Here is a 23500-nt window from a genome sequence, read left to right as displayed (position 1 = left end):
GTACTCTTCCCCATATTATTGAGATATAAAATAAGCAAGCTAAAATCTCTTTCACAAGATTTTTAAAATATTTTTCTTAGTTGTGTAGGTGAACACAATTACTTTATTTTTGTGTGGTGCTAAGGATCAAACCCAGTGCCTCACACATACAAGGTGAACATTCTACCACTGAGCCACAATCCCAGCCCCTCTTTCACAGGATTTTAATGTGATTAAATAATTTTCAAAATTATTTTTCAGGGTTGCCTAATCCACAGCAAATCTATAACACACTAAATCTATTATTATATATCCTACCAACACTCTGATCTCTAATATGGGCATAAAGGGGACACAAAAATGCAAAAAAATAGAACCAATTTCAGAGAAACTATAATGAAGATACAAATATTTAAGGGGCTTGTTTTAAGGTTTTCCTTCCTTGATTCCATGGAAGTTTGGTGGTATTATTGTGCTTAAAATCATTCCTTCCACTAAAATGCACTCTCTAATCCAGTAATTCTACTTCTGCACATATATTTAAAATAATTAGCCATGAAAAAACAGATATGGATTGGTTATCTGATATCCCAACATCAATATATAAGTAAATACATGGCATAACCAGAAAGTAAATTACTTACACATGTCTACTCTACCTAGCTGCTTTTTCAAGTTTCAGGACAGTTCCCTTAAAAATGAAATTAAAGCATTAGAGTATGCCTTCAATATAAAGACATTTCTGTTTTTGGTTTTTTTTTTTTTTTTTGAGAGAGAGACAGAGAAGAGAGAGAGAGAGAGAGAGAATTTTTTAAATATTTATTTTTTAGTTTTCAGTGGACACAACATCTTTGTATATGGTGCTGAGGATCGAACCAGGGCCGCACACATGCCAGGTGAGCATGCTACCACTTGAGCCACATCCCCAGCCCCAACATTTCTGTTCTTTTCAACTTCTTTTCTTCAACTGACTACAAAGGAATACTAATACTACTTGGTAATTTCCCATATATAATCCCAACAGAGAAGGTTACTAGGATAATATAATTAATCAAATTATATTGAAGCTCTGGTTTTAGTAAGCTCCAAATATGATGGGACGTAATATAAAGAGTTCAAAATAACAGAGGAGAAAAAAGGCACCTTTCCTTCTTTTTCTCCTGCTTTTATCCCCAACCCCTCACTGGTTCATTCTATTAATTCCTAAGAACACAAAACAACTCTACAAACTATTCCTACATCCATCACACTCATAAAAACATATTATGGTTTTCAGATGTCCTTAATTCATTCATATCTCTGATAAAAACTCATTTCCAAACCAAAGATTATAATATTAAAGCAGAAATACATGACTCAGAATCAAATATATTCTGAAATAGATTTAAATGATACATTATATATCTATATATAAGACACATACAGAAAGGCAGCTGGTTAAAGATACCCCAGCAATATATTCTGCAAGACATAACTGAGATTAAAGTATGTCAACAAAGGGAATATGTTGCAGATGTGCTTCTCTGTTATGCAAATCTCAAAACTAACCAGAGTATTTACTCAAAGACTTATTATTTATTGTAAGAATGCATCGCCCATACTGGTGTGATCCTGAAACTTGTCTACAACAAAAGGCTTCATCTTAAAGAAAAACTCTTGGTGATCTCAAAATGCTATTAGCAAGACAAGTATGATATTCCTGGACATCCAGCAAAATAAAATCCCAAGAGCCCTAAATTCCATCATCAGACTTACATGGATTCATTCCTGAACAGAATCCAAAGCTTTCTTTAAGGGAAAAAGAGGTGGGGGGGCACAAAAGCCAACAAGCTCTAACACATCCTATTCTAGACCAAAAATACAAAGCTGCAAATGTCTATAAATGCCTCAAGGTGTGCAATTACAGAAGCTAATTAGCATTCTCAAAATCAAACATCCACTACAATGCTTAAGAAACAGGGGAATTTGACACAAAGAAGGAACGAACAGATAAATTCCACCAAAAGACAGAATTCAGATGTATTTCTCTACTAAAAGAAACAGAGTTCTAGAATTAAACAATGTAACTTACTGGGAAAATAAAAACTATATCAACCTCATAAGTCACAACTAAATTGTGAAGCTTTTTCTTGGTGTTATTCACTGTAAAAGTAGGAATTAATTGGGAAGAAAGCTCAGAACTGTGATAATGATTTTATAATAGAAAATAATGTGAAATCTGCTTTCATTCATAACCAAAAGATGTTTTAAAGAGAAAACACATGGCCAGGTATGGTGGAGCACACCTGTAAATCCTAGCAACTCCAGAGGCTGAGGCAGGAGGACTGAAAGTTTGATGACAGCCTGGGCAACTTAGCAAGATCCCTCAAAAGAAAAAATGAAGCTGGAGGTTAAACCCCTGGGTTTAACCTCCAGTATCGAAAAAAAAAAAAAAAAAAAAAAAAGACCACATTGAAAAAAAAAAAAAAAACCTACCTTAAATCATCTTTTGTCTAAAAAATCAACACACCAGAGTTGTGCCATTCTTATTTAATCCCAACAAGAATTTAACTATGGGATCTTGGGTAAAGAAGATTCTATGTAATTATCAGGAGATTTGATATGTAGGTATGCCACCTATATGCTGTGTAATTTTGAGGCCAATTATTAACCTGTTAGTGCCTCAGTTTCCCTTACTTATAAAACAAAGGTAACAGTAACTATCTCATGGGGATGTACAGATTAGATGAGTTAATATAAAGGCATAGTCCTTAGACACCTGAGAAGTATTTAAATAAATAATTAACTATTAATTATTTTTGGTTTACTCTTCACTAAACTAATTAAGAGGATCAGGGTCACTATTTTAAAAACTTAGAAGATTTAATAATATAATGATGTTTTATAGAACCTCCTAAACTAAGGATTTTGTTTGCTTAGAATGAACAAAATCAGGAGGCCCAGGGGGACATTACATTTTGAGGACCTCAATATGCACTTTGTTTAGAGACCCATATTCTGGGATGTAATATTCCTGTGCCAAAGAAATGAAGTTTTCTGATAAGCAAATAAATTATAATGTAAGTGCTAACTAGAGCTGCTCAAGGGTAAATGGCAATGAAGGAAGAGGGCATCTAAGTCAGACCCCAGAAAAGGCTTCCAGAATGGATAACAAACCTGATCCTCAAGGATAAATAATTTTTAGGCAAATGGAGACGTGGAGACCTAGCTTTCATATTTACCAGTTAGACGACCTGAGGAAAGTTAATCTCTCTCAACCTCAATTTCCTCATCTATAAAATGAAATAACAAGAGTACTTCTTTGGAGGCTGGGGATATAGCTCAAAGGTAGAGCACATGCCTAGCATAACTGACAACTGGAATATGAGAATGTAATTCAGTGGTAGAGAGAGCTTGCCTAGCATATATGATGGGTGCTGGGTTCACTCTCCAGCAATGCGAAAACAATAGGACTTCTTTTGGAATGAGGAAACTGTGCCTCAAGAGATATTAAGGAGGTGGTAGTCACATCAATAATCACGGCAACTAGAGAGGCAGAGGGCAGGAGACTGCAAATTCAAGGCCAGCCTCAGCAACTCAGTGAGAACCTGTCTCAAATTTTTTTTAAAAAAGGGCTGATTAGCTGGGATTGAGGCTCAGTGCCTAGCATATGTGAGGCACTGGGTTCGAGTCTCAGTAAACCTCATATAAATAAATAAATAGATAGATTTTTTTGGTCCATGTACAACTAAAAATTTAAAAGGGGGTGTGGGGGGCTGAGAGTGTAGCTCAGTGACAAAGCACCCCAGGTTCAATCCCTAGTACTGGGGCAGGGAGACACTAAGGAAGTAGAATCTTTAAGATTTAGTGACATATGAGATGTCTTTGATATCTATCTGGGGGAAGATATCGAAGAAGGAGGGACCTGGGGAACTAGACAGAAAAATAATCATAAAGTGTGGCATGGAACACCTGGGAATCCCCAACAACTTTTCTATGGCACCTGCAAGGTCAAAAACATTTTTTTCTTGAAAGGGAAGAGATAAAACTATCACTATTTGCAGACAATATAAATATCATCCAAGAAAACCCAATAGAATGAACAAATCATTAGAATTCATCAGAGTTCAACATGGTCACTATGTTGTACATGCAAGATCAACGTATAAGAGTTTAACAGCAGAATCAAGAAAAAATTAATCAAACTGCTGAAAAACAGTGAAAAAGAAAATATCTTAGAGAACCTAAGGAAAAAAATGACACTTAACAGACACGGTACAACTAGCATCTTCTTGTCAGAAATAAGGTAGGTCCAAGACAACAGATCAACATTTTGCTTGCTTGCTTATTTTTTGACTCTGGGTTTGGAACCCAAGGCCTTGTGCATGGGAGGCAAGCGTCCTTCCACTGAGCCCTAAGGACATGTTGTAAAAGAGGTGCAAATAAAGAAAAAAAAAAAAAGGAAAACATTAAAAACTCAAAAATGAAGTTGATGGATATAAAGATAACACAACTAATAACCACAGACCTATATTTTGAGAGGTCCTAAAACAATCTTCCAGGTGGAAGGAAAATGATACCAAATATCAAAAATTCAAATGACCTCTGTGCTTTAAAAGCATTTCTCTAAGAAAGAAGCATTAAACTTCTGATTACATCCACTGTGTACATCCAATTGCATCCCATCCATTTTAAAATGATGGGCATTTTAGATCCTGGTAGTTTATAAGATGACCCTGGTAGTTTATCAGTGCATGCTAGGCAAGCACTCCACCACTGAGCTATATAGCCTCAGCCCCTGTAAATGAATTTCTACAAATCTAAAAACCTGCTATTGTTAGTAAGTTAAATTCTGAGTATTCCAGGCTCAACTTATTTTTTTAGTTGTAGATGGACACAATATCTTTATTTTATTTATTTATTTTTATGTGATGCTGAGGATTGAACCCAGGGCCTCACCCTTGCTAGGCAAGTTATCTACCACTGAGCCACAACCACAGCCTGGCTCAATGGTTTTTGTTGAGAGAATATTTTGTTCAATATAGGAGTATCGGTACAACACTTGTTGTTGTTTGTCTTCATAATGACTGCCACTCTTACTGGTGTGAGGTGGTATCTTAGAGTAGTTTTAATTTGCATTTCTCTGATTGCTAGAGACGATAAGCATTTTTTTGTATATTTGTTGATTGATTGTATACCCTCTTCTGAGAAGTGTCTGTTCAGGTCCTCGGCCCATTTATTGATTGGATTATTATTTTTTTTTTTTGGTGCTTATCTTGTTCAGCTCTTTATATACCCTAGAGATTAGAGCTCTATCTGATGTGTGAGGGGTAAAAATTTGTTCCCAGGATGTAGGCTCCCTATTCACCTCATATATTATTTCTTTTGCTGAGAAAAAAACTTTTTAGTTTGAATCTGTCCCATGTGTTGATTCTTGGTTTTAATTCTTGTGCTATAAGCATCTTATTAAGGAAGTTGTGGCCTAGCCCCACGTGATGGAGATTAGGGCCTACTTTTTCTTCTATTAGATGCAGAGTCTCTGGTTTAATCCCTAGATCCTTGATCCATTTTGAGTTAACTTTTGTGCATGGTGAGAAATAGGGATTCAATTTCATTTGTTGCATATGGATTTCCAGTTTTCCCAGCACCATTTGTTGAAGATGCTATCCTTTATCCAGTGCATGGTTTTGGCACCTTTGTCTAATATAAGGTAGTTGTAATTTTGTGGGTTAGTCTCTGTGTCTTCTATTCTGTACCATTGGTCTACTAGCCTGTTTTGGTGCCATCAAAAACATTTTTACAGCCAAGAGCAGTGGAACAAGTCTACTACTACTCCAAAGGCTGAAGTAGAGGATCATTTGAGGCCAGAAGTAAGAGACCAAACTGGCAACATGGAATGGGGGGCAACATTTTCACATTAAGACCTTCTTTGTCCTTTTCACTGTCATACTAGGTATATGGTAGAGTTTTCCAGAAGCTATATAACATTTCAACTAAGTCTAATGAAAGGAAGATCTGGGAATCCAACAGTATTCTATTAACCCCATCATTAAAAAGATTTGTTGGCAGAACACTTGCCTAGCTTACCAGAGACTCTGAGTTCCATCCCCAACACTTGGTGGGTGGGGGGCAGGAAACTAATCATAAACCAAGTAAAAGCTACAAAAAAATTGTTGCTATTTTTGGGAAAAATTACTTTTCATAAAAATTTGCTTTTATGTTACCATGTAATGGTTTTATTTTCTTTATTTGCTGTTGTTGTTGCAGTGCTAGAGATCAAACCCAGGACCTTGCACATGCTTACTATCATTTTTTCTAATTAATTAATAAATGTTTTTAAATTTCTCAGTTTCAATTTCTAATACATTAATTAATGCTTATAAGTATAACCTACATAAAAAGCTCCTTGGAGGGGCTGGGGATGTGGCTCAAGAGGTAGTGCGCTCGCCTGGCATGCGTGCAACCCGGGTTCGATCCTCAGCACCACATACAAACAAAGATGTTGTGTCCGCCGAAAACTAAAAAATAAATATTAAAAATTCTCTCTCTCGGGCTGGGGATGTGGCTCAAGCGGTAGCGCGCTTGCCTGGCATGTGTGCGGCCCAGGTTCGATCCTCAGCACCACATACAAACAAAGATGTTGTGTCCGCCGAAAACTTAAAAAATAAATAAATAAATATTAAAAAATTTTTTGAAAATTCTCTCTCTCTCTTAAAAAAAAAAAATAAGAACCACACTGCAATGTGGAACTTATTAAAAAAAAAAAAAAGCTCCTTGGAGACCTCAATCATTTTTGAGTATAAAAGCTTTAGCCAGGTGCAGTGGCACATGCCTGTAATCCCAGAAGCTCAGGAGGCTAAGACAAGAGGATTGCAAATTCAAAGCCAGCTTCAGCAACTTAGCAAGGCCTTAAGCAACTTAGTGAGACCCTGTCTGTAAATAAAATACAAAACAGGCTGGGGATGTTGCTCAGTGGTGATGTTGCTCAGTGGTTAAGTGCCCCTGAGTTCAATACCCAGTACCAAAAAAAAAAAAAAAAAAAAAGAATGTAAAAGCTTTGATATCTAAAAAGTCTTAGATGGATGGTGGATGATATTTCCACTCAGTGAGACAGAATATACTAAAGAAGAAACCAGTTTGAAAAAGGAGGGGGCTGGAGATGTGGCTCAGCGGTAGCGCGCTCGCCTGGCATGCGTGCAACCCGGGTTCGATCCTCAGCACCACATACAAACAAAGATGTTGTGTCCGCCGAAAACTAAAAAATAAATATTAAAAATTCTCTCTCTCGGGCTGGGGATGTGGCTCAAGCGGTAGCGCGCTTGCCTGGCATGTGTGCGGCCCGGGTTCGATCCTCAGCACCACATACCAACAAAGATGTTGTGTCCGCCGAGAACTAAAAAATAAATATTAAAAATTCTCTCTCTCTCTCTCTCTCTCTCTCTCTCTCTCTCTCCTCTCTCACTCTCTCTTTAAAAAAAAAAAAAAAAAAAAAAAAAGGAGGATAAACTAGGCATGGTGGTGCATGCCAGTAATCCCAGCTATTTGGGAGGCTGAGGCAAGAAAATTCCAAGTTTAAGAGCAGCCAACACAACTTAGTAAGCCCCTGGGTCAAAATTTAAAAATATAAAAAGGCTAGGATGTAGCTCAGAGGCTGAATCCTCCTGGGTTCAATACTCAGTAACAAAAAAGAAGAAATAAAGAGGGGTGGAGGAGGAGGTAAGAGAGAATAGAGGGCTGGAAGGAAGGAAAGAAAAAATAAAGTTCTTTTTAATACATAATAAATGTGATATAACCATGGGCTGACAAAATCTAAGTATCCAAAAGGCAGTTACATAGGTGGGACTAGAAATCTAAACCACTAAACTCTGGGAGTAGCTGAAATCTTAAATTTCAATTGCAACCATAAAAGGGGAACTCACAGTGAGAAAAGTGGCAGGACAACAACAACAACAAAAGGTTGGAAGAAAAGCAGAGGCCTCAGGACATAATACTATTATTTAAGGGATAGAGAGGAAGAAAAACTTCCATATGGAGGGGGGAAAAAGTCATAGAAATGAGAAATTAAAATGAAACGTAAAACAACACTAGCTACAAATTAAAGACAGAAAAAGTAGGTCAGGGCTTTAAAGAAAAGTAAAACACAGTAAAAATCCAATCTACCACTAGAGATGGCAGGGAGAAACAGAATGGAAATATAAAATCAACATTAACTCAAAATCTCACTTTAACCAAGTTTTGCGAATTTTTTTAAATCACTCATAAATAACAGAATGGTTTCAGATTCATTTCCTTTGCCCTCCAGTAGAAATGCAAACAAGTAAGAAAATGACCAAAAGGATAGAAATTGACAGAAAAAGCCCAATGCAACGCCTATAATCCCAGTGGCTTGGGAGGCTAAAATAGAAGGATCAGGAGGGTTTCAAAGCCAGCTTCAGCAACAGTGAGGTGCTGAGCAACTCAGTGAGACCCTGTCTCTAAATAAAATATGAAATAGGGCTAGTGATTGGCTCAGTGGTTCAGTGCCCCTGAGTTCAATTCTGGTACTCAAAAAAAAAGAAAAGAAAAGACATTGACAGAAAAGAAAAGAACCCATTCACAAGTTAACAAGTTAACATGATAGACACTTTCAAAAATTGCTGAGTGATATTCCAAGCTACATCACTGGTCCACTGAGCAGAGAATAGAAACATCAATAAAATTTTATTGATGGGACAGACACAATTAGAAGCAGCTCTAGCAGAAGATTACCAGAGCTCTAAGTCTCCTTGTTACTGAAACGTGGCTTAATTGCAGAAAACAATTCCAAAGAAATATTTCTTCAGATGTTTTAATGGTCCTATAGCACTACCATACCCTAATTGAGATTTTTACATAAATTATAACAGCTTTGAAATACAGAGATAAATCTTTAAGAAATCATAGTGTATATACTTCATCATCAATCTTTGATGTAAGCCCTTTATTTGTAAACAAATAAAGATCAAAGGAGAATTACTTTGCTAGATGTACTTAGAATAGAAAGCCTTCTTTAACTGGTCAATTCTTCCCTTTAAATGTAGAAATTATGGTTTTTATATATATAGTCAATTTTTTTGAGAAAAAGAATATAGGGAGAAAAAGCTTATGATACTCAGAATTTACCAATACATCCAAAAAGAACCCTGAACAAGAAAGTATACATTATCATGTATAAGCTGTCACTAAAATCTTTTCACACCATAATCTTGTGCTACGGTAGCTGACCTGTTTCTACCTCTAAGCCCACATCTGATTATCTGTAAACTTGTAGGAGGAGCTGGGCTTCAATGGACACTGAAGTATCTTTTGACATTAAGTATCTTTTGACCTAAGCTCTATTTATCCTCCACTCCCCCTTTTAAGAATATGAGAGCAAGGTGCAGTGGCACACACCTGTAATCCCAGTGGTGCACACCTGTAATCCCAGTGGCTTCGGGGGGGCTAAGGCAGGAACACTACAAGTTCAAAGCCAGCCTCAGCAACTTAGCAAGGCCCTAAGCAACTGAGTGAGACTCTGTTGCAAAGTAAAGAGGGCTGGGGTTATGGCTCAGTGGTTAAGTGCCCCAGTGTTCAACTGCCAGTATGAAAAATAAATTAAACTAAATTAAATGAAAAGGGCTGGAGCTATTATTCAGTGGTAAAGCACTTCTGGGTTAAAACCCCAGTACTCCACCCCACCGCCCAAAAAAAAAAAAAAACCAAAAAACACCATAGTGTTCGAAATTATTGGATAGTAGTCAACAACAATGGGCAAAATGAAATTGTATAGAACTACATAAACACACACAAAGTGCATGTAAAACTGATCAAATAAACTCTAGATTTCACCAAAGTCAATCTCCTACTTTTAACATTATACTATAGTTATGCAGTGTTACCAGTAAAAATATTGCTATACTTTTTTTGTCTGAGGACACAATATATAAAGAAGTAATTTATTTGATGATAATTACAAAAAAGAAGAAAAGATTTTATGTATTATTATAATTAAGTTGATATTAATCAAATTATACTGTTATAAACTATTGTGTAATTATCATCCCTATTTGGACATAATCTTTTTTCCTCTTTTAATATAGATAGTTACAGCTACTCATAGGAAACTGCAAGAGGGTCTTGAAGAGCCACAACAATATTGAAATAGGAAAGCAAGGTAGGGGGCTAGGGTTGTAGCTCATTGGTAGAGTGCTTGCCTAGCTCATGTGAGGCACTGGGTTTGAGCCTCAGCACCACATAAAAATAAGTAAATAAAATAAAGGTATTATGTCCATCTACAAGTAAAAATTGTTTGTTTGTTTTAAGCAAGGTAGGGGGCAAAGCACTTGCCTCGTACGTTTGAGGCACTGGGTTCGATTTTCATCACCACATTAAAAAAAGCAAGGTAGGAAGACTTATACCTTCGGAGTTTGAAGATTCTAGCAGGGAAGCCCAGCTACTCGTATACCTTTGACCTAAGAATGGTCCTCCTCTATCACGCAAAGTTGCCCTCTTCTACCAAGCAAATAACCTTAGGAGGGATGCAGAAGGTAGCACATAAATTTGAATTTTTATAAACTTAAAAATACTCCCACTTAACCTACATTATCATTTCAGAGGTACTCAATCTTCATTTTTTACTAATCTTCAGACGATACTATTAGAAACCCTCCCTTCTAGACTTGACAAGTACTATAATATGATCTATAAATAAGCATTTATTTTTTAATATTTTTTAGTTGTAGTTCGACACAATATCTTTATTTATTTATTTTTATGTGGTGCTGAGGATTGAACACTGCACCTTGCACTTGCTACGAAAGCGCTCTACCACTGAGCCCCAGCCCCAGCCCCACAAATAAGCATTTAGATATACAAAAAAAGCTCCTATAAGAAACCCTAACCAGGCATGATAGCACATGCCTGTGAAACTAGTGACTCAGGAGACTGAGGCAGCAGCATCACAAGGTCAAAGCAAGCCTCAGCAATTTAGCAAGACTCTAAGCAACTTAGTGAGAACCTGCCTCAAATTAAAAAATTTTTAAAAGGGTTAGGGATGTGGCTCAGTGGCAAAGCACCCTGGGTTCAATTAGGTTCCTTAAAAATGAGAGAACCTATTAACAGCATCTCAAGAAATTAACAAGAGACTTTTACTATCTGCATTAATCATCTCTTAAGAATTCCCTAATTAGGGGCTGGGGATGTGGCTCAAGCGGTAGCGCGCTCGCCTGGCATGCGTGCGGCCCGGGTTCGATCCTCAGCACCACATACCAACAAAGATGTTGTGTCCGCCGAGAACTAAAATAAATAAATAAATAAATTCTCTCTCTCTCTCTCTCCCCCCCCCTCCTCTCTCTTTAAAAAAAAAAAAAAGAATTCCCTAATTATATTTATCTCATAAAGACATTCACTTATACTTTAATTTTTTCAAAAATTTTTATCTACTTTATAAATAATATAAATAATCTACTTTATTTATGTTTTTCTGTTTTGTTTTTTGTTGCTAGGGATTGAATCCAGGGTCTCTCGCATGCTAAGTATGTGCTCTACCAATGAGCTACACCCCCAGCTCTAGAACAGTTTCAAGGTTAAAAATCTTAAAATTGGGTCAGGCACAGAGGTGCATATCTGGATTCAATTCCCAGAACCACAAACAACAACAAGCAGCAGCAAACAAATCCTAAAAGATATGACCACAAAGATATGACTACTATTTTATTTATGTATTTATGTATTTATTTGTTCGTTTTTGGTACTGGGGATTGAACCCAGGTGTACTTTACCACATCCCCAACCCAGGCCCTTTTTATTTTTTATTTTGAGACAGCTTCTCACTAAGTTGTTTAGGGCCTTGCTAAGTTGCTATGGCTGGTCTCCACCCTACGATCCTCCTGTCTCAGCCTCCTGAGTCACTGGGATTAACAGGTATTCACAAAAGCACCTGCTCTGTCTACTATTTTAAAGACTAACAAAAACTATGGTATACTCACTAGTGGGAAATTGTGGTACAGTCTATTAAAACCACTTTTTATTCATGATATTTATGGCCAATGAACAAATGACATAATCTAACCCAAATCACCAGCATCTCTCACTTCAACTGCAAGACTTTATTTTTTAACTCAGCCAAATTCAATTTTGATGTCTTCCCTAAATTTCAATTTCTTCATCTATTAAATGGATATAATAATACTTAAAACCCCACAGGGTTAAGTATGGATTAAATGAGAATGCAGGTACTGTACTTAATTTGTTGCCTGGCACATAGAAAGTCCTCTTAAATGTTACCTATTATTACCTGAATAAATGTTCAGCCTCCATGAGTCCAGTGCTGGAATGGCATCACATATAAGAAACAAGTCTAACCTCAAAAAAAAAAAAAAAAAAAAAAAAAAGTTAAAAGCAATTTTAAATTTTAATATACTGAATACCCTCAAAGAAAATACATTCAATTCGAAATCTACAGCAGCACTGCTTAATATTTCTTTCACAATTCCTTTCACTTGTGTTTCTCATAAATATACACCTGCCCTGAATCCTCAATTCACAATTAAAATTAAAAAAAAAAAGAAAAAGAAAAACAACTGTTCAATAGGCTCTTTCTCCTCTATTGATCTCCCTCTTCTTGTAAGCAGTTCTTGGCCTGCTTTCTAACATAAATTAGTAACCCAGTCTTCTTGGAATTCCTCAGCTGCTTTTTACCTATTATTTTTTATACAAGTCTAGAACTCAGCAAGATGATCTAGAATCTCTCTTAGTAGGTGAGAAATAGAAGTGAGGCTAGAGATAGAACAAACACATAATTTAATATATCCTCACCCCATTTGCAGGATTCATTATTATTGCTATTACAAGACCCTAAAGGGTGGTTGGTGCTGAATCTACTTCAGGAGCCTAGAATGCTGAGAAGCCTTGAATGCTGAGTGTCACCACTAGAAACCTTAATGTACCCAAGCCAGTCTGAATTCCCACAAGCTCTTGAAACACCTGAGCCCTACTGTGTTCTTATGCCAAAGTGAGGAGAATTCCCAACACATTATTTGGTTTTACAACTCTATTTCACAAATATAACATCAACTAAATTCTACCCTCTTGATGTCTTACGAAGATTTCCATGAAGGTTGGGGTTGTGGCTCAATGGCAGAGCACTTGCCAACATGAGGCACTGGGTTCAATCCTCAGCACCACATTAAAAAAATAAAGATATTGGTCCACCTAAAACTAAAAAATAAATTTTTTTAAAAAAAAGATTCCCATGAAAAACACTTCTCCAATTCTTTATACCTCCTGCACCTCAGGACATGTGGTTGGTTAAGGTTGGTTAAGGTGACATCAGGACATGTGGTTGGTTAAGGTTAAAAAGGGACAGCCAGGACACTGCCCTTCCACTTTTCACCATTAAACTTGGTCATAAAACACTACCCATATGGTGAATTTTTTCCCATGAAATGCCTTGTTCTCCCCCAAGCCAAGAAATTACTAGTTCCCTTTCCTCACCAGCCCTCAAGTCATGCCAAAACACATGTGATTTTTAAGCAGACACAATGGGCTCACACTGAGAATCATGCCATACCAAGAGGTGACTCTCCAACTCAGAGAAACAGAAGCAACATAATTCAAAACACACACTAGTATTTAGTACTATAATGGCTATTTTACCCCAATGTAATTTTATCATAATTAAAAGTGGAACACTTTGGGGAAGAAGTTTAATTGCTTTCCGCCCTCTATCCTCCATAACTCCCTAATAGCTTTCAGTTTTTTTAATAAAATTCAACAGCCTCATAAGGAACATAAGTGGTTTCTTCTGTCTTTGGCATCCTGCAAAGCATTCTCCCAGAAATACATGAGTTATCTTTTTTAAATGTAAATCAGATAATTGGGCTGGGATTGTGGCTCAGAGGTAGAGTACTCGCCTAGCACGTGCGAGGCCCTGGGTTCGATCCTCGGCACCACATAAAAATAAAAGATATTGTGTACAACTACAACTAAAAAAATAAATATTTTTTAAAAATGTAAATCAAATAATTAAGCATCCTCATTCAACTGGCTCTCATCCATGCAATAGACTATAGAGCCCTACAAAATTTGGCCTATTCTTGAACACACCAAACCAAATTCTTCCCATAGGTCTTTGTATTTGTTGTGGCCTATGCTCAAAATACTCTGCTTATTCAAAGAAATGGGATTTCTGCCTACCTTTCAATGAATATTTATATGTCACACAAAGAGGTCTTCCTTGACTACCTCAATTTGAAGAATCTGTTCCTCCTTTTCTCCTCTATATCACAACACCACATCTATTTTCTTCATAGGATTTATCATAATCATTATCTATCTTATTTATTTACTGGAAAACTGTCTATCTTCCCAGACAAAAATGTAAGCTCTTAAAGGGCAGAAATCGTATGCATTTTGTTCACATACATATCTGCAATGCCAAATACTGTGTAACACAAAATAAGCCTGAAATGATTTTCTAATTGTCTGATTCACTTACAAAGTTAACTACTTCCTCTGAGGTAAACCTGGGCTTTTTAAGGTATTTAAATCTTATTTGTACAGCCAATAAGATAACCAAGTTAATAACTCTGTGTTCTCTTCTTCATTATAACGATCTGACTTACAGTCTCAGAAATCTTCCTTCCTTTTACTGAAGGTACAATTTACACTCAGAAAATAACATGGCAATCCAGTCTCACAACAGTTCTACGGTTCTGAGGGGCCCAAATACAAACATCTCAAACAAAAGCAATTGCCAAAGATCTGACTATGACCACTGCAATGAGGAGTTCCTCATAGTTCAGAACAACTTAGGTTAAACTTACCCAAGATGGAAATGCCTATGAGAGAATCACTACTGCTAAGAGCTCCGTAAAGCACTCCAAATAATGCCTTGAAGAAAACATCAAAGGATGGAAAGATTCAGTTCAGTCATCTAACTAGTAGAACATTCTATAAAGCTTTAATAATGATCCTATCACCAGAAAAACAGATACTTTTTCATAGACTTCTAATCAGATGTATTTAGCGGACAATATCTATCCTTTATAATAAAATGCCACGGAGTTCCTATTCCTATCAAATTACCACCGGTTTGGGCAACAGATAAATCAGAAACTATAGGTAACAAATCCACTTATCTGGGACTCAAAGCAATTAATTAAACTTACTCAGAAAAGGACAACTGCCTCTAGTCACCTGAAGACAAATTTCAAAGATTTGAACAAATGTGACATTTGGGTACACCAAAAAAGCTGTAATCTGAAAAACAGCCACATGTCACTTTCAATGGTGTACCCATACTCACCCTCTATAATAAATTATTTCTAAAGTCAGCTGAATCTTAAAAAATGATTTTTAGTTTTCTCTAAAATAAGAAGCTATGGCAGCTACCTTAATGAGAAGCCCAATAAACTTAGGGCAAGGGGCTCATTTTGTTGACATTGTCACCTCACCTAGAACTTATGCTGATTCACTCTGATAGGTTGACAGATCACTGACATCTTAGCCTTTCCCAAGTTTCTTGTTTATTTCACATTATTAAAAAAAAAAAAAATCACTGTCTACTCAAGACAACTACAATCTAGATATCTCCTGCTATCAAGCCTTTCCCTCCCTGCCTTCATTGAGCATCTGGCCAGGGAGGGAGTTATTTCAGGTTCATCTTAGTAACTCTGAATAACTAATAAGCTATATAGCCTATAAAAGGACCAGAGTGGGCCAGACATGGTGGCACATGCCTATAATCCCACTTAGAAGGCTGAGGCAGGAGGATTCAAGTTCAAAGCCAGCCTCAGTAGAGAGAGGCCCTAAGCAACTCAGTGAGACCCTGTCTCAAAACATAAAAAAGGGCTGGGATGTGGCTCAGTGGTTAAGCACCCTTGGGTTCAATACCTGGTTAAAAAAAAAGAAGAAGAAGAAGAAGAAGAGGAAGAAGCAGAGTTCATTTCCCTATCCCTTGAATCAGGTCTGCCCTGCCCTTGTAACTTGCTCTGATCAACAGAGTGAGACATAAATGACACCACAACTTCTGAAGCTAGACCTCAAGAGGCCTTGCAACTTCCACTCTCACCCTTTTGGAACATAGCCATCATGCAAAGAGGCCAAGTCAGACTGCAGAAAACATCACAGCAACCTAGCTGTCAGCTCTAGTCCAGTGTTAGACATGTGAGTAAGGCTCCTTGGGTCCAACCAGTTGTCAATCTGTCAAATGACCAAAACCACTTATAAATAAACCCAGCCAATACCATATAGAATCAAGGCAGAGTGTGCCACATTAGCCCTGCCCAAACTGCCAAACCATTTATATCATAAGCAAATAAATAGTTTTAAGCCACTAAGTTTTGAGGTGGTTTGTTCCATGGCAGTAAATAACAGAAATACCCACAATCAGCTGAAATTAATTCAAAACATCACATTGAGCTACTGAAAATCAGCCTGTGTAGTCCCAACATGTAAGGAAATCAGAATCTGTAAAGAGCAATATATAGGACTACTACGCTCCAATGTTAAGATATATGCCAGGGAATTTCACCAAATTGATCAGATTTATCAATCTGCTCCCATGTATATCCCATGAGCAAATACCCATAGAAGATATGTGCAAAGATATGCACCCATCAAAGAACTCATAATGAAAACTGATAGAGAATGTCTATCAAAGAATAAGACACCCAAATTTAAACAACGGGCAAAATAACTTAAATGGGCATTTCACACAAGAAGATACTTAAAGAGACCTATATGCATATGAAAAAATGATTCAACATCAAGTCATCAGGGAAATGCAAATTAAAAATACGAATAGACACCACTAATCTCCAACAGATTAGCTAAACTTGAAAGAACTGATAATACTGAATGTAGTCAAAAGACGTAGTACATCCAGAACTCTCATATCTTGCTGGCAAGATAATATAACAACTTTAGAAAACTGAGAATACTTAAGCTACACATACAAATAGCCTATGACCTAGCAACTCCACTCCTAGGCATATAATCAACAGAAGTGAGTATATATGTCTTACATGTATAAAAACTTTGCACAAGAATGTTCATAGGGGGCTAGGGTTGTGGTTCAATGGTACAGTACTTGCCTAGAATATGGAAGGCACTGGGTTAGATCCCCAGCACCACATAAAAAATAAAATAAACAAATAAAAATAAAGGTATTGTGTCCATCTATAACTAAAAAAAAAGGGGGGGGAATATTTTTTTAAAGAAAGAAAGAAAGAATGTTCATAGGCCAGTGGCTCAGGAGGCTGAGGCAGGAGGATCACAAGTTCAAAGCCAACCTCAACAACTTAGTGAGGCCCTAAGCAACTCAACGACATCCTGTTGAGTTAAAGGACTTGGGATGTGGCTCAGTGGTTAAGTGCCCCAGGGTTCATTAATCTTTGGTACACAAAAAAAATACAATGTTCATAGTAGTATTACTCATAACAGTTCAAAACCAGAAACAATTCCCCAAGCACAGTGGTACACACCTGTAATCCCAGCGGCTCAGGAGACTAAGGCAAGAAGATCTCAAGTTCAAAGCTAGCCTCAGCAATTCAGCAAAGCCCTAAGCAATTCAGTGAAACCCTATTTCTAAATAAAATATAAAAAGGGCTGGGACGAGGCTCAGTGGTTAAGTGCCCCTGGGTTCAATTCTTGGTACCAAAAAAAAAAAACAAAAAAAACCTGGAAACAAGTTTCAACAGAAAAAATATGATGGTAGTCAGACACTTGAGTATAACAGCAATGATAAAAGAATGAACCATTGTTATACCACTGCTATAATGTATATGTAAATACATACATTAATCTCAAAGGCAGTGTTGAACACAACACAGAAGAGTACATTGATGGGGAAAGAAAAGATGGTGAAATGAGATGGACATCGTTACCCTAGGTACATGTGTGATTGCACAAATGGTGTGATCCTACTTCGTATACAACCAGAAGTGAAAAACTGTGCTCCATTTGTGTACAGTGAATCGAAGAGCATTCTGTTGTCATATATAACTGTTAAGAATAAATAAATAAATAAATATATAATTTTTTTAAAAGGAGTACATATAGTTCTATTAATATGAAATACTAATACAGGTAATACTAATTAAGGTAACAGAAGTCAGAATAGTGGTTATCTTTTGGAAGTCATTTATGTGAAAGGGATTCTAGGGCATTACTGGTGTGTCTGATCAGATTTCCTTCCAGAGCAAACTGCCCAAACAAGATTATTTAAAGAGACAGCTTATAACTAACTTGGAAATTATAAGCAGTTTGGAAGCAGTTGGTCATGTTCTTGCCTATTCAGCCTGCATGCAAGATGCTGCAAAGATGCTGCATGCAAGATGCTACGCTAAAGTTTTGCTTTAGAAAGGACATGCTCTGACCCCTGCACTTGTCTGCACAATCTGACCTTCTATGGCTACATGACCAAGTCAGTGTCTTAGTTTAGGACCTCATCCTGTTCCACTGGCCTCCTTATCATCAGAGATACTGTAACAAAAATATTCCTTAAAATAAATAAATAAATACATACATACAATGGTATCACTATCATACATAAATTTCCTTGAAATACATACTTATCTACATAAAACCCTCCAATGATTCCCTACTGCCTATAGAAAAAAACAATGTACTCCATTCACAGGATGCTAAAGTCCTTTTGTGATTTGAACCCAGACTACCTTTTTTCTCTCATCATATGACTCTGAGTTCCAGATACAACAGATCACTTGTAGTTCACCTAGAAAGCTCTAAGTGGTCTCACCTCTCTGGATACATTATACATCCTTTATCAAGAGCAGCAGTTCTCAGAGCGAGGTCTCAGGAGGTCTAAGAAGTCAAATTAGTTTCATAACACAGTGAAGATATTCTTTTTCAAATTAATACTAAGATGTTATTTTGCCTTTTTCACACAGACAAAAGGACTGACAGGTGAAGCTACCAGTGCCTTCACATGATCAAGGCAGGAACATCAAACTCTACATTTGAAGTTTTTTAAAAAGTATAAATTTCACTTAAGAATATCCTGGATGAGGGCTGGGGATGTGGCTCAAGTGATAGTGTGCTCGCCTGGCATGCATGAGGCACTGGGTTCGATTCTCAGTACCACATAAAAATAAAAGATATTGTGTCCACCCCAAACTAAAAAATAAATAAAATTAAAAAAAAAAAAGAATATCCTGGATGAAGCAGTAAAACTAATTTTAGTCAACTCTCAATATCTTCAAGGAACTGATGCCAGAATCATCTCTCCACCCCTTGCTCCATTCCCCCACCAACCAAACTCTACAGATGCTCAAGTCCATTATAAAAAAATGGCATAGTATTTGCATATAATCTTTAAATATCTTTCCACATACTTTAAATCATTTCTAGTTTATAATATCTAATGTAAATGCTATATCAATAATTATTATAAAGTACTTTTTAGGGAATAATGATAAGACAAAAAGTATGTACATATTCAGTAGAGCCACAATTTTTGTATTCAGAAGTACAGAACCAAGGGGCTAGAGCTGGGGCTGGGGCTCAATGAGAGAGTGCTTGTTTAGCATGTGTGAGGCACTGGGTTCGATCCTCAACACCACATAAAAATAAATAAATAAAATAAAGGTATTTTTTTTTAAAAAAGAAAGAAATGCAGAACCTACACATATGAAGGGCTCACTATATTAAATTTCCACATCTGAGTTCATGTCTTTTTAATAATCTACATAACAAAATGGTAAGTACAAAGCACTTCTGCTACAAACAAAAGTACAACTATCTCAAGGAAAAGCACTTCTGTAACTGAACTTCAAGCTGCCCTGGCTTTTCTCACTTAGCATTTTATTTGAATAAAGAATTTTGGCAAACTATGGTTATTCAGCCTTGTATATCTGCAGTATTTTTCACAAAAATGAAAGAAGTAAGCCTATTACTTCAAAGCAATGTTATTTATTTGATACCATTCAAATGGAATTTGATAAAATTCATGTTCTTTAGTGAAAAATCAGAATTTTGAAAAACATGCATTTTCTTTTGTGAGCTTGATAGTTTCTCAATACTCAGACTTCACTGGGTTAGTTACCTAGCACCACATATAAATAAATAAAATTATATCAACAACTAAAAAAAAAGAAAAAACATAGACATTCCTAAAGGTGGTACTCTTGATTAATGTGATTATATATTTTTAAAATAATGAAATTAATCAAACATTTGAAAGGTCTACATAACTCAGTGAACCAATATTTTCCAACTGATCAATTCATGTTTCCAAATCACACATAAGTAAAAGAGGGTGAAAGAACTAGTCAAGCTGGGTGCAGTGGCACATGCCTGTAATCTCAGCAACTTGGGAGGCTGAGTCAGGAGGATCTCAAGTTCAAAGCCAGCCTCAGCAATGAGGACGCACTAAGCAACTCAGTGAGATCCTGTCTCCAAATATAATACAAAATAGGGTTGGGGATGTGGCTCAGTGGAGTACCTCTGAGTTCAATACTTAGTACCAAAAAAAAAAAAAAAAAAAAAAAACTATTCAATGTATAACATAGACAAATGGCTTTTTTTCCCCTTGTGGTACTGAGGATCAAACTCAGAACTTCACGCATGTTAGGCATGCAGTTTGCTACCACTGAGCTGTATCCCCAGACTCAAAAATGATTTTAATATTACCAAGTACTGAAGTTCATTATATAGTTTCACATTCAACATTGCAAGTAGCCTTTAAAAAAACTACCATTTTTTTACTTTGGCTGTAATATCAAAGAAAATAATCATCATCACCTGAAGAGAATATTTAAATATTTCTCCCATTTCCAATTACATATCCCTGAGGCTAGATTTTCTTCATATACTTCAACTAAAATGACATTCTGCAATAGACTGAACACAGATGCTGATATAAGAATTCAGCTGTCTTCTATTAATTCAGAGATTATAGAGATTTGCAGAAGTAAAACAATGTTCCTCCCGCCTCATTAAATTTTTTGTTTCAGAAGGCTTTTAATGGGGCTGGGGATATAGCTCAGTTGGTAGAATGCTTGCCTGGCATGCACAAGGCCCTGGGTTCAATCCCCAGCACCACAAAATAAAAAGCTTTTTATGGGAGGGGTGTAGCTCAGTGATAAAGTACTTGTCTAGTATGTGTGGGACCCTGAGTTCAATCCCCAAAACCACAAAAACAAAACAAAAAAAAATTTAAAGTGTTATAAGCATAAATGTTTATTATTATTATTATATTTATTTATTTATTTAAAGAGAGAGTGAGAGAGGGAGAGAGGGAGGAGAGAGAGAATTTTAATATTTATTTTTCAGTTATCGGCGGACACAACATCTTTGTTTGTATGTGGTGCTGAGGATCGAACCCGGGCCGTACGCACGCCGGGCGAGCGCGATACCACTTGAGCCACATCCCCAGCCCTATTATTATATTTAATTAATCAGTAAGTATTTAAATTATTTGTCTTTTAGTTTTAACTTCTAATAGAGTCAAATTTTTGGTACCAGGGATTAAACCCCAGGGATGCTTGATTACTGAGCCACACCCTCAGTTCTTTTAATTTTTCATTTTGAGACAAGGTCACACTAAGATGCTTAGGGCCTCACTAAATTGCTGAATATGGCTTTGAAATTGAGATCCTCCTCCCTCAGCCTCCCAAGTAGCTGGGATTTGAGGCATGTGCCTGGCTAGAGTTCAAAATTAATAAATATAACCCACATAAGTAAATAGTTCCTTGGGGTCCATAATGGTTCTTAAAATAGTAAAGAGGTCCGACATAGACCAAAAAGTTTTAGAGCTGCTAATATAGAATTTCCCCTGCCCTACTTGTCTTTTAAGGCTCTACTCCAGAAAGACTTCCTTGATAGCTTACAGTCAATTAGTGTAATTATTTACTTATAGAGAAGAACAAAGACTACATTGTTTCATTGCCACTAAATTAATGGTGTGTTGAATGAACAAGGCTAAAATGCAATCCAATACTGAGTGTTTCACTGTAAATACATATACATTAAGTTAATATTTCACACTAGTTATTCTGTATTTGTCCATGATGCTTAAACCTAGCCTCCCCAGCCACTGGAATTACAGGCTTGTGCCACCATGCTCTGCTTTCACTACTTTTGAATGTCTAAAATTTTCCATAATAAAAAGTTGGGTAGCCAACTTAGTTGGGCCTATAGGCACATGTCACCACACCTGTAGTATTCAAAACCTAAAGCAGGAGAGGATCACTTTTGCCCAGGGGTTCAGGACCAGCCTGGGCAAAGACCTGTTTCTATTGGGAAAAAAAGAAAAATTTGTAAAAAAGAAAAGTACATGGGGTGGGGTTGTAGTTCAGTGATAGAGCCCTTGCCTAGCATGTGTAAGGCACTAGGTTCAATCTTCAGCACCACATAAAATAATTAAAATATTTGGCTGGGGATGTGGCTCAAGCAGTAGTGCGCTCGCCTGGCATGCGTGCGGCCCGGGTTCGGTCCTCAGCACCACATACAAACAAAGATGTTGTGTCTGCCGAAAACTAAAAAATAAATATTAAAAAATTCTTTCTCTTTCTCTCTTTTTAATAAATAAATAAATAAATAAAGGTATTTTTTCTAACCAAAAAAAGAAAGAAAAGTACAACCTGGTGACACATCCTTTTAATCCCAACTACTCAGAGGCTGAAACAGGAAGATCACAAGTTCAAGGCCAGCCTCAGCAATTTAGTCAGACCCTGCCTAATAAAATTTAAAAGAAAGCCTGGGGGGCTGGGGATGTGGCTCAAGCGGTAGCGCGCTCGCCTGGCATGCATGTGGCCCGGGTTCGATCCTCAGCACCACATACAAAGATGTTGTGTCTGCTGAGAACTAAATAAATAAATAAATAAATAAAATCTTTAAAAAAAAAAAGAAAGCCTGGGGATGTAGCTCAGTGGTAGAGAACTTGCCTAGCATGTGAGAACCCCCAGTACCACAAAAAAGAAAAAAAGAGAGAAAGGAAAAAAAAGGAAAGAAAAATGCATGTATGAAATATGATAGCTGAAATGTTGTTTATTACTCTATTTTCAAAGCCCCAAATCAAGCCAGTGCAGTACACCTGTAATCCTAGCAACCTAGAAGGGTGAGGCAAGAGGATCTAAAGTTCAAAGCCAGCCTCAGCAATTCAGCGAGGCCCTAAGCAATATAGTGAGAACCTGTCTCAAAATAAAAAACAATAAAAAGGGCTGGGAAAGTGGCTCAGTAATTAAGCACCCCTAGGATTAATCCCTAGTACAAAAAAAAAAAAAAAAAAGCCCAGTTCTTTTCCTACCTCTTCCATGAAACCTTTCTATATTGATTTATCTCTTCTATTCTTGTGCATTTATTTGTACTACACAATTGACTTCAATTGTCCACATCACAGGATCTAATCCATTATATCTTTCTTATCCACATTTTTAAAATATTTTTTTAGTTGTCAATGGACTTTTATTTTAATTATTTATATATGGTGTTGATGAAACCCAGTGCCTCACTCATGTTAGGCAAGCAGTGTGCCACTGAGTTACAGCTCCAGCCCCCTCTTATCCACATTTTGGTACAT

General features: G+C 36.7%; 1 protein-coding gene across 18 annotated transcripts in view; it reads right to left on the bottom strand.

Annotated features, from left to right (window-relative positions):
* Positions 1-23500, bottom strand: part of R3hdm2 (R3H domain containing 2) — a 147477-nt gene that overhangs the window by 95333 nt on the left and 28644 nt on the right. For 6 of the 18 annotated variants that reach the window (XM_077799219.1, XM_026398274.2, XM_077799222.1 and 3 more), the window contains one exon: positions 12251-12313. The exons of 1 other annotated variant lie outside the window; for it this stretch is intronic. The gene's annotated coding sequence lies outside the window, so the exon portion shown is untranslated. Of the gene's footprint in view, positions 1-12250; positions 12319-14780; positions 14817-23500 lie in introns of those variants that run through there. 11 more of the 18 variants (XM_026398268.2, XM_026398273.2, XM_026398279.2 and 8 more) reach the window with 4 other exon arrangements.

This window comes from Urocitellus parryii, chromosome 5, assembly GCF_045843805.1.
Source record: "Urocitellus parryii isolate mUroPar1 chromosome 5, mUroPar1.hap1, whole genome shotgun sequence".
Lineage (NCBI taxonomy): Eukaryota > Metazoa > Chordata > Mammalia > Rodentia > Sciuridae > Urocitellus > Urocitellus parryii.
The sequence above is the reverse complement of the archived record's forward strand: the minus strand, read 5'-3'. Positions and strand labels throughout refer to the sequence as shown.